This window comes from Sciurus vulgaris (genome assembly GCF_902686455.1).
Source record: "Sciurus vulgaris genome assembly, chromosome: 4".
Lineage (NCBI taxonomy): Eukaryota > Metazoa > Chordata > Mammalia > Rodentia > Sciuridae > Sciurus > Sciurus vulgaris.
The window spans coordinates 98,909,055-98,921,268 of NC_136464.1; the positions used below are offsets into that span (position 1 = coordinate 98,909,055).

At 39.4% G+C, this 12,214-nt stretch overlaps 1 pseudogene across 1 annotated transcript; it reads right to left on the reverse strand.

Moving 5' to 3' along the window:
• Positions 1-11,187: 11,187 nt before the first annotated feature.
• LOC306660549 (tubulin polyglutamylase complex subunit 2-like) lies at positions 11,188-12,004 on the reverse strand (annotated as a pseudogene). The gene has a single exon. The product of its transcript is annotated as a tubulin polyglutamylase complex subunit 2-like (transcript).
• Positions 12,005-12,214: the final 210 nt, after the last annotated feature.

The window sequence follows — 12,214 nt, forward strand, 5'->3', positions numbered from 1 at the left end:
GGGAAGAGATTCATGTTGTAAAGTTTGGAAAGGGTTCAAATGTAGTGATGCTGGTATCCTCTTCCTGTAGAGACCTTGGTGGCACTACCTATCCTATCCTAGCCAGAATATATGGCAGTATGTCCCAAAGTGTTGCCAAAAAGGAGAACTCATCAAACTTTTGGTGTTCAGAGTTGCTATTGGTGATCAATTACATACTGCCATTTGTGCAGGTAGAGCTAACACCTTCATTTGCATTTTCCCAGAGGTTAGAGTTGATATGGTAAGGTCTAAGCCCCATCACAAATTTTATTTTTAGACTTTCCAGTGGCCAAAGCCTCAGGCAAGCAAAGATTCAGTATCTGATAGATTCAGAAATCTTCTTCTAGCCAGGCACCACCACACCTGCATGTAATCCCAGTAACTGGATAGGCTGAGGCAGGAGGATTGCAAGTTCTAGGTCAACCTCAGCAATTTAGTGAGATAGTCTCAAATAAAAGAGTGCTTGGGTTGTGGCTCAGTGGTAGAGCACTTGCCTCATATGTGTTAAGGCACTGGGTTCAAGTCTCAACACCACATATAAATAAATGAATAAAATAAAGGTCCATCAACAACTAAAATTTTTTCTAAAATATTTAAAAAATAAAAAGAGCTGGGAATATAGCTCAATGGTAGAATATTCCTGAACTCAATTCCAGTACTGAAAAGAGCTGAAGAGAGAGAGAGAGAGAGAGAGAGAGAGAGAGATATCATCTTCCAGGGCAGACCAGACCTCTTTGGGTAAGTTTCATTCTCCACTATCACTTGTAATAGTTTATTTAATAATAATTTATTAGCTGAAATTTTTTATTTTTATTTAAAAAAAAATTTTTAGTTGTCAATGAATCTTTTATTTTTTTTATTTATATGTGGTGTTGAATACTGAACCCAGGGCCTCACACATGCCAGTCAAGTGCTCTACCACTGAGCCACAACTCCAGCCCAGCTGAAATATTTATATAGAGGAATTTATGTAAAAATAATATCAGTAATTTGGTTTTTCTGAAATAGAGGTTCTTTTTCTTTTCTTTCTTTCTTTCTTTTTTTTTTTTTTGGTACTGGGATCCAATCTAGGGGCACTCAACCACTGAGTCATACCCCCAGACCTTTTTAAATTTTATTTAGAAATTTAGAGACAGGGTCTTGCTAAGCTGCTTTAAGCCTCGCTAAATTGCTGATACTGGCTTTGAACTTGCGATCCTCCTGCCTCACTCTCCCAAGCCTCTGGGATTACAGGCTTGTGCCACTGTGCCCAGCAAGAGATGCAGTTTCTACAGAAGAACAAATCTTGACAGCTACTCCGGAGGCTGAGCAGGAGGATTGCAAATTTTAGGCCAGTCCCTGTAACTTAGACCCTATCTCAAAAGAAAAAAAAATAAAAGAGCCAGGAATGTGGCTCAGTGGTAGAACTCAGTGGTTCAATCCCCAATCCAGAAAAACAAAACAAAACAAAAAAAATGAAAACCTTGATTGTTTCTCTTTATTTACCAGATTTGATGATAATGAGTTGTTTCACAACTATCTTTCAAAGGAATTATTTTATTCAGATAAGTGCAGTATTGAAACATAAATGATAGATTTTAATGTACTCTACTCATTGTCTTATCAATTGTCAGAATATCTTGTCTTAAGTCAAGTTTGCTCCTCAATCCTTTTGATATGATTGGAGTCATCTTTCATATTTCTTTTTTTTTGCATGCTAATTTAAAAATTTTAATTTTCCTTATAAAAGAATTAAGTAGCAAATAGAAAACATCATAACAAGTTGTAGACCATGGAAGAAAGGAAAAGCACATTTCAACAAGAGGTCCACATCTTCATTTTGTACTGGGTCCTGCATATTATGTAACTAGTCCTGCTTTTTCATCACTCTTCCTTCTCAGGAAGGTCTTGAGCCTTTCTTTATCATAACTGCCTTCCTTCTACAGTATTTACAGGATTTCCATTGATTGCCACTGGTTTGAAGAGCACTATTGCTCTCCTGATTCCTCTGTTGCTTCACTTATGGAATCTAGAACTGGACCAAAACTGAACTGGTCCTCCAGTGGACTCCACAGGTACTATAAGAAGGACATCTTAGGCTGGGGTTGTGGCTCAGTGGTAGAGCACTTGCCTAGCATGCGTGAGGCTCTGGATTTCATTTTGAGCACCACGTATAAATAAATTTAAAAAATAAAGGTCCATCAACAACTAAAAAATATATACATATAAAAAAAAAGAAGGACATCTGTGGCAATGGAGGATGACATACCTTCTCAATTCCCTTTTATCCTTGACTTGTCTTGGAGAAACAATCAAATGCTGGACTAGTGCTATCAGATCTCCCTTGAATTGTGGCACATTTACAAATGCTCAAAATGTAATAACTTAATTAATTTAAAAGAGGCAAAACATTTAAATTAGGGAAAATTTTACACTGGCATGTCAGTTTTAAAAAACACACAAAAACATTTAAATGACCAGGTGAATTATAAATGTTTAGCTATGGAACTGCAAAGGCTAGAGGTACTGCTATTTTAAACATTTTCCATTAGAAGTGAACCAGTATAGCTGTCATACTGGCATATTTAAAGCAACTGAATATACTGTTAATATGGAGCTCACTGTATACTCCCAAACACATTGTATTCTTTTTGGGAGGCAGTGTTGGGGATGAAACCTAGGGCCTGTGCATGCTATGCAAGTGCTCTGCCACTAAGCCATATCCCTAGACCTCCCAAAGACTTCTGAATACCAGTATTTCAAAACTTTGAACCAGGCTTATCAATCCGCTGCTCTTTACCCCATTTGTCTGCTGTGATCACCTGCAATCCGCCAGCATATCGAAGCCTTTTTTAAGAGCAGATTGCTCACTGTCAGGCGTCTATCATCTGGCATTTGCCTGCCTCTCGCCTGTCCATCGCCTGCCTTACCCCTATCCATCACCCAACACTTGAGGTTCACCTCCCAATCATTCGACAGCTGCCAGCAGACTGACCGCAGACTGCCAGTGGAGAACCAGCTGCCTGCTGCTGCCTGTAAGTTCACTGTTACAGTACCTGCAGGTTTGATTACACGTGGCTACCGCCATTTTGAGACAACAGCCAGGCCCTGTAGGACCCCTGGCAGGACTGACCGAGTCCCGTCTCCAGCATCCCTCAGCCCGACCGATCACTCCCTGCCTCTGGGGCCCTCACATCAACTGACTGCTCCCTGCCGCCAGGACCCCCAGACCAACTGACTGTGCCCTATCACCGGGAACCCAGACCAACTGATTGCACCCGGCCTCCTGGATCCCACAACCACACCAAACACACCCGACCTCCAGGACCATTGCCGGACCAACTGCATCCTGTCTCCAGGACCTCCAGCTGACCACGTCCACCCCTGAGCTACAGCTCCCCATTTGCCAACACATTTGGAAGCCAGAGCAGCCATCTTGGATAATCCTGGAAGCTGTAGCTGCGATCTTCGGGTGGGGCAAATCCCATCCTGAGACGCCTGCTGGAGGCTTGAAGCTCATTGTCAGGTACCTCTCATACATCAGGCTACTGAACACTGGGAAGCTTCATTAGTATTTGACTGTTATACAGTAGATTTTCTTTTTTCTCCTTTTTAAAAAAATATTTAAGTTTTTATTTCTTTACGTTTCTTGCTTTCTTTTCCTTCTGTTTACCTGTTCCCTCAGAGTCTCTTTCTACCTTATTTACATGCTAACATCCGATTTCTTTTGATTACACTCTAACCCTTTCTATTTTCTAGAACTTCTGTATATTCTTTTATTATCCCATTAACAGCCATATTCTACATCCCTCTGCATCCTCTTTGTCCTCCATTAGAAACTGCAAACCTTATTGCAAACCTGTCTGTTTTACCGAAGATAACATTTGAACTCATTTTGTTTATTATGACAATTTTGTTATTGTCCCCATAGGGGCTATTTGGTCTAGGATTGCATAGTGTCTGATTTGGGCACTGCTAATATTGATCTCCCCTTAAAGAAAGGGTTTTGGAAACCTATGGGCCACTATAAGCCTATAGGGGGAAATCTGCAATACCCCAGATCTGCACTGCTAGAGGGGAAGATACATGAACAACATGAAAAAACAAGGGAAGAAAATGCTCCAAACAAATCTAGATTCTATATTAATAGAATCCAATGACAGTATGTTAGAAGAAATGTCAGAAAAGGACTTCAGATTATACATGTTTAAGATGATTTGCGAAGCAAAGGATGAGATAAGAGAGCAAATGCAGGCAATGAATGATAATACCAATTAGCTGAAAGAGCACCTGCAGGAAGCAAAAGATCATTTCAACAAAGAGATAGAGATTCTCAAAAAAAAAAAAAAAAAAAAAAACCAAATGGAAATCCTTGAAATGAAGGAGACAATAAACCAAATAAAAAACTCAATGGAAAGCACCACCAACAGACTAGACCACTTGGAGGACAGAACCTCAGACAATGAAGACAAAATATTTAATCTTGAAAATAAAGTTGCCCAAACAGAGAAAATGGTAAGAAATCATGAACAGAATCTCCAAGAACTATGGGACATCATGAAAAGACCAAATTTAAGAATTATTGGGATTGAGGAAGGCACAGAGATACAAACCAAAGGAATGAACAACCTATTCAATGATATAATATCAGAAAATTTCCCAAACCTGAAGAATGAAATGGAAAATCAAATACAAGAGGCTTACAGAACACCAAATTCACAGAATCACAACAGATCCACACCAAGGCACATTATAATGAAAATGCCTAACATTCAAAATAAAGATAGGATTTTGAAAGCTGCGAGAGAAAAGCATCAGATTACATATAGGGGGAGACCAATACGGATAGCAGCTGACTTCTCAACCCAGACTCTAAAAGCTAGAAGGGCCTGGAACAATGTATTTCAAGCTCTGAAAGAACATGGTTGCCAACCAAGAATCCTATACCCAGCAAAACTAACCTTCAGATTTGAAGATGAAATAAAATCCTTCCATGATAAACAAAAGTTAAAAGAATTTACAAATAGAAAGCCTGTGCTACAGAATGTTCTCAACAAAATATTCCATGAGGAAGAAATGAAAAACAACAATGGAGGTCAGCAAAGGGAGGAACTACCTTAGAGAAAAACCACTCAAAGGAGAAACCAAGCCAACTTAAAAACCAAAAATAAGCCAAATGACTGGGAATACAAATCATACCTCAATAATAACCCTGAACATTAATGGCCTAAACTCATCAATCAAAAGACCTAGACTGGCAGAATGGATTAAAAAGAAAGACCCAACAATATGCTGCCTGCAAGAGACTCATCTCATACAAAAAGACATCTGCAGACTAAAGGTGAAAGGATGGAAAAAAACCTACCACGCACAAGGACTCAGTAAAAAAGTGGGGGTTTCCATCCTTAGATAAAGTGGACTTCAAGCCAAAGTTAGTCAGAAGGGATAAAGAAGGACATTTCATACTGCTTAAGGGAATCATAGATCAGGAAGACATAACAATCGTAAATATTTATGCCCCAAACAATGGTGCATCCCTGTACGTCAAACAAATCCTTCTCAATTTCAAGAATCACATAGACCACAACACAATAATTCTGGGCAACTTTAACGCACCACTGTCACCACTAGATAGATCTTCCAAACAAAATCCAACCAAAGAAACCATAGAACTCAATAACACAATCAATAACCTAGACTTTAAATAGACATATATAGAATATTCCATCTATTAATGAGCGGATTCACTTTCTTCTCAGCAGCACATGGAACCTTCTCGAAAATAGACCATGTGTTATGCCACAAAGCAGCCCTTAGGAAATCCAAAAAAATAGAGATACTGCCTTGTGTTCTATCAGATCATAAAGGACTGAGAGTAGAAATCAATGACAAAGTAAAAAAAAAGGAAATTACTCCAACACTTGGAGACTAAATAATATGCTATTGAATGAAACATGGATAACAGAAAACATCAGGGAGGAGATTAAAAAATTCTTAGAGGTCCATGAGAATGATGATACAACATATCAAAATCTCTGGGACACTACGAAAGCGGTACTAAGAGGAAAATTCATTGCATGGAGCGCATTCCAGAAAAGAATGAAAAGTCAACAATTAAATGACTTAACATTACAGCTCAAAGCCCTAGAAAAAGAAGAACAGAATAACAGCAAAAGTAGTAGAAGACAGGAAATAATTAAAATCAGAGCTGAAATCAATGAAATTGAAACAAAAGAAACTATTCAAAAAATTGACATAACAAAAAGTTGGTTCTTTGAGAAAGTAAGCAAAATAGATAAACCCTTAGCCACATTAACAAAGAGAAGGAGAGAGAAGACTCAAATTACTAAAATACATGATGCAAAAGAAAATATCACGACAGACACCACTGAGATACAGAACATAATGAGAAGCTACTTTGAAAATCTGTATTCCAACAAAATAGAAATTACCAAAGACATTGACAAATTTCTAGAGACATATGCTCCTGTCAAACTGAACCAGGAGGACATACACAATTTAAACAGATCAATATCAAACAATGAAATAGAAGAAGCCATTAAAAATCTACCATCCAAGAAAAGCCCAGGACCAGATGGATTCTCAGTCAAGTTCTACAAGACCTTCAAAGAAGAACTCATTCCAATACTTCTCAAAGTATTCCAGGAAATAGAAAAGGAGGGTACCCTACCGAACTCATTCTATGAAGCTAATATCACCCTCATACCCAAACCAGGAAAAGACACATCCAGGAAAGAAAATTTTAGACCAAAATCCTTGATGAATATAGATGCAAAGATCCTTAACAAAATATTGGCAAATCGTATCCAAAAACATATTAAGAAAACTGTGCACCACGATCAAGTGGGGTTCATTCCTGGAAGGCAAGGATGGTTCAACATTCGTAAATCAATAAACGTAATCCATCATATCAATAGACTTAAGGATAAGAATCATATGATTATCTCAATTGACGCAGAAAAAGCATTTGACAAAATACAACACCGCTTCATGCTCAAAACACTAGAAAAAATAGGTATAGTAGGAACATACCTGAACATTGTAAAGGCTATTTATGCTAAGCCCATGGCCAACATCATTCTTAATGGAGAAAAACTGAAACCATTCCCTTTAAAAACGGGAACAAGACAAGGATGTCCTCTTTCACCACTTCTATTCAACATTGTCCTCGAAACTTTAGCCAGAGCAATTAGGCAGACTAAAGAAATTAAAGGGATACGAATAGGAAAAGAGGAACTTACGCTATCACTATTTTCGAATGATATGATTGTATATTTAGAGGATCCAAAAACCTCCTCCAGAAAACTTCTAGACCTCATCAATGAATTCAGCAAAATAGCAGGCTCTAAAATCAACACGCATAAATCTACAGCATTTTTATACGCAAGCGATGAAACAGCTGAAAGGGAAATGAGGAAAACAACTTCATTTGCAATAACCTCAAAAAAAATAAAATACTTGGGTATCAATCTAACCAAAGAGGTAAAAAAATCTCTACAATGAAAACTACAAAACACTGAAGAAAGAAATTAAGGAAGACTTTAGAAGATGGAAAGATCTCCCATGTTCTTGGATAGGCAGAATTAATATTGTCAAAATGGCCATACTACCAAAAGTGCTATACAGATTCAATGCAATTCTAATTAAAATCCCAATGACGTACCTCACAGAAATAGAGCAAGCAATCATGAAATTCATCTGGAAGAATAAGAAACCCAGAATAGCTAAAGCAATCCTTAGCAGGAAGAATGAAACAGGGGGTATCGCAATACCAGAACAAAAACAGTATGGTATTGGCACCAAAATAGACAGGTAGATCAATGGTACAGAATAGAGGACATGGACACAAACCCAAATAAATACAATTTTCTCATACTAGACAAAGGTGCCAAAAATATGCAATGGAGAAAAGATAGCCTCTTCCACAAATGGTGCTGGGAAAACTGGAAATCCATATGCAGCAGAATGAAACTAAACCCCTATCTCTCACCCTGCACAAAACTCAATTCACAATGGATCAAGGACCTTGAAATCAGACCAGAGACCCTGCATCTTATAGAAGAAAAAGTAGGTCCAAATCTTCACCTTGTTGGCTTAGGATCAGATTTCCTTAACAGGACTCCCATAGCACAAGCAATAAAAGCAAGAATCAACCACTGGGATAGATTCAAACTAAATAGCTTTCTCTCAGCAAAGGAAACTATCAGCAATGCGAAGAAAGAGCCTACAGAGTGGGAGGATATCTTTGCCACTCATACTTCAAATAGAGCACTAATTTCCAGAATGTATAAAGAACTCAAAAAACTCTACACCAAGAATATAAATAACCCAATCAACAAATGGGCTAAGGAAATGAACAGACCCTTCACAGAAGAAGATGTACAAGCAATCAACAAACATATGAAAAAAATGTTCAACATCTTTAGTAATAAGAGAAATGGAAATCAAAACTACCCTAAGATTCCATCTCACCCCATTTAGAATGGCGATTATCAAGAATACAAGCAACAATAGGTATTGGAGAGGATGTGGGGAAAAAGGTACACTCATACATTGCTGGTGGGGTTGCAAGTTAGTGCAGCCACTCTGGAAAGCAGTGTGGAGATTCCTTAGAAAGCTTGGATGGAACCACCATTTGACCCAGCTATCCCACTCCTCGGCCTATACCCAAAGGACTTAAAATCAGCATACTACAGAGATATAGCCACATCAATGTTCATAGCGGCTCAATTCACAATAGCCAGACTATGGAACCAACCTAGATGCCCTTCAATTGATGAATGGATAAAGAAACTGTGGTTTATATACAATGGAATATTACTCAGCTATAAAGAATAATAAAATTATGGCATTTGCAGGCAAATGGATGAAATTGGAGAATATCATGCTAAGTGAGATAAGCCAATCTCAAAAATCCAAAAGAGGAATGATCTCACTGATAAGCGGATGATGACACTTAATGGGGGGGGGACAAGATTGGAGGAAGGAGGGACTGTATAGAGGGAAAAGAGAGGTGGGAGGGGTGGGGGGGGAAGGAAAAAATATCAGAATGAATCAAACATCATTACTCTATGTAAATATATGAATATGCAAATGGTATGCTGTTACTCCATATACAACTGAAACAACATGTATCCCATTTGTTTACAATAAAAATAAATTAAAAAAAAAAACTTTGACCATTACAAAAATGGTGAAGCACCCAGCTTGCCATGATGCTTAAAGGTCAACTCTTCACCTTGTTTTCCCAGCAGGCTCTGCAAAGTAGTAGATGGATGGGGACTGAAAACCTCTTTTTCATGTCTATCACTATAATCAGCAATCAAAACAAAAATACAAAAACTTCATAAATACTCAAAGTGGTGTCAGAACAGAAGTGCAGGTGGGTAATTGTGGGAACTTCTTTTAGTTCCCTGATGGGCCATGGAAGAGAAAAGTCCTGGATTGATTAGCAGGTTGAGGTCTGCAAAGGAAGGGAGTCTAGATAATCACTGCCGAAGAAAAGTCAGGAAAGAATGAGTGAGCCAGTAAGGACTGAAATTTATAGATGGTAGAGGGTCCTGCCCCTCACTCCTCAGATCGTCACTCTCCAACCTCTGGGATTTCAGGGCAAAAACTGCAGTCACTCATGGACCCTGAGGCTGGGTGGGTGGTAGGTGACACCTGGATTTCCCTGTTGGGAAGTAGAGTGAAGGTTTACTTGTGTCCACTGTCAGGGCTACAAAGTGAGAAAACGTTCTTTTTTTTAAAAAAATTTTTATTGTCAACAAATGGGGTACAACTTGTTTCTCTGTACATGAAGTAGAGGCATACCATTTGTGTAATCATACATTTACATAGGGTAATGGTGTTTGATTCAAGGAAACGTTCTTAATTGAAAACCTGAACGACTCTGTAGAAATTCCATTAGATGTATATAGAAGGTAAATTCAGGTTTATCTTGTATCAAAAATTAGACACATGTAGGATGGCTAGAGGTATAATACCCCTATGTGTCTATGGGAAAATGATTTCTGAATTACAGGAAACTTGCAAGGGAACTCTTGGTACCCCACCATATTCTAAAGGGCTTCCCGTCCTAAGTATGGCCAGGGACCAACCAGGGTGGGACTAGACAAGTTACATCAGTTTATAATATGCTATATGTTATATGCTGTTTATATTAAACTAGTTTCATTAAAACTCTATGAAGGGCTGGGGTTGTGGCTCAGTGTTAGAGAACTTGCCTAGCATGTGTGAGGCACTGGGTTCTATTCTGAACACCATATTAAAAAAAAAAGATATTGTGTTCATCCACAGCTAAAAAAAAAAAAAAAAAAAAAACACAAACAAACAAACAAACAAACAAACAAAAAACAACTCTATAAAGAGTTTTCCAACATGATACCTTGGAGTTTTTGCTTTTAAAAGGTTAAAGTACAGGAGTTCATCCCTCTCCCCAAATTTTGGCAAATGTGTAAACATCACAAAATGGAAAGCAAAAACTTTAAGAAACTAAGGGAAAATGAACAGAGTGAAATGTGTTCATAAAGAACACAGGATTGTATCTTCAACAGTTTTTATAAAACATTGCAACCCATCAGCTTTATGTATCAATAATAGAAATGAACTAATCTGAATATGAAAATATTCTACTGCAGTGTTGTCCAAAAGAACTTTCTGCAAAGACAATGTTCCATATCTCCCTACTGTCCATTATTGAATCTAGTAGCCATGTGAATACTTGAAATAAGGCTAATGCAACCGAGGATATGAATTTTTCTTATAATTTAAGTTTTCATAGTGACTAGTGGCTACTGATTGAACAGTGCAGTCTAATGCTTCAAGGGTTAAAACCAGGGATTTCTTTAGAGAACTTTTCTAGCTAAGGGATTGAGGGTAGTGTACAGAAAGAAAGGAAAGCTCTCAATAGATTTCTCTGGCCCCTTAAAAATCTGAAATTCAGTTTTTGGAGGCCGGGGCTGGCAAAACCCACTGTGAAGAACTCTTGGGGTAAAAAATTCAGGATGCCTTTCCAACCCCTGACGAATGTTAGTGGGAGTAAAGTGGCTGGGATTTTGGTCACTTGGGAAGATGCCTACAGTTACTGCAAAATTTGAGGTTGGGGCCATTTGTGCATCGAAATCACTGCTGTGGGGCTGGCTGAGAGCGGGTGGGTGGGAGTGCTCACTTCCGGACAGGGTTTCCAGGTTCAGAGGACTGTTAGAGGTAGAAGGACCTGAGGGCCCTTTCTGGCCACCTGCAGGCTGCACAGCCCCTTTCTTTTTGGGATCAAGGGCTTGTTCTTCTTCTTAAACACTTTGCTAGGGTCCAGTTTGTTCATAAAAGAGACGGTTTCTTCCGTGAGCAGGATTGTGTTGTAGGTGTAGGTTTATACATGCAGAACTATTGCTTAGTTTGTGGGCTAATGCCAAACCTGGTGAAGGCATACTGTCACTGGGGCAGGCCCAGGTGGGTGATGAGCAGGCGATAGATAATAGGCGGTAAAGGTATCTGTGAGAAAACCAGATAATGCTCTGTCCAGGAACCAGATCTGTGTCTTGGGCTGATGCTGGCTTCCCACTTTTGCAGGCAAGGCAAACCTTCTGTTCCCATTAAACGAATCCAGCTCAAATATCACTGCGAGAGTCAGAGTGAGGCTTCTCTGGATGGTCCTCTCTGGCTTCCCATATCATCTTCCAGGTCTGCCAGAGTTGGTGTGTTAGGAAGTGAACACATGGAAGACTAATTGAGCTGAGTCAGTTTTGAGATGCTGTTAATAGTCATGCTGCCTAATGGAATGACGTGCTTATCCAGCTTCACACGCCATGTCATGGAAGCCATTAGTCATCAAGTAAAAGTTCTTCAGATCCTCGGGCATCACAATTATTTTTTGTTCCCATGAAGAAATCATATGACGTTCAGCAGGTACCATTTCTATGATGGTCACTTTTGTCACACCTGGAGAAGATTCTAGGATGCGGGTGATTCTCAGGGTCAACTTCTCCAGATCTTCTTGGCTCGCGTCCCTGCTCTGCGCCCAAGGCAGGTGCGGCAAGCGGGGTGGGCGGGAGGAGGGCGGACCCCGCCTCGGCGCCCCGGCCACGCAGTTCACAGCAGCCGGGAGCTGTAGTTCTAGGCTCCTGAGAGCGGGGCGGCGGCGGCCGGGGCTGGTTTAGCTGCAGTAGTTCCTCCGGGCGCCGGTTCCTATGAC